Raw genomic sequence first — 472 nt, forward strand, 5'->3', positions numbered from 1 at the left:
CTACTACTACTACTACTACTACTACTACTACTACTACTACTACTTTATTGTAGGTATTTTTTACACGTGAATTAATATATGTATAATGATAGAGATTGTTGTATATAATGTAAACATGTATAAACATGTGCATATATATATATACATATATACATACAAGAATAAGGGCAGGGAATCGTCAATTAATAATAGAATTAATAATTAACAATTTTGCCAAGTAGTTCAGTATGAAAAAACCTTTATCGGTAAAACCATTTATCATCATAAATATACAGGGATTAGCATTGAGTTGCTTCTCCAACATACTGAAAATTTAGAAATAGCAGTCAAAGAACTACTGATTCTAAACTACAAATTTTTCTCTAAACGGATGGCGATATTTATGGTACACATAGAACAAAAAACCGGAGGGAAAGGCATAAACAAAACAAGTCTTTAGTTAATCGGATACGAAATATCGCCATCCGTTTAG

General features: G+C 29.4%; 1 protein-coding gene across 1 annotated transcript in view; it reads left to right on the forward strand.

Moving 5' to 3' along the window:
* Positions 1-472, forward strand: part of LOC106869942 (equilibrative nucleoside transporter 1) — a 21,167-nt gene that overhangs the window by 4,832 nt on the left and 15,863 nt on the right. The gene's annotated exons all lie outside the window — the stretch shown is intronic.

This window comes from Octopus bimaculoides, chromosome 22, assembly GCF_001194135.2.
Source record: "Octopus bimaculoides isolate UCB-OBI-ISO-001 chromosome 22, ASM119413v2, whole genome shotgun sequence".
NCBI classification, from domain to species: domain Eukaryota; kingdom Metazoa; phylum Mollusca; class Cephalopoda; order Octopoda; family Octopodidae; genus Octopus; species Octopus bimaculoides.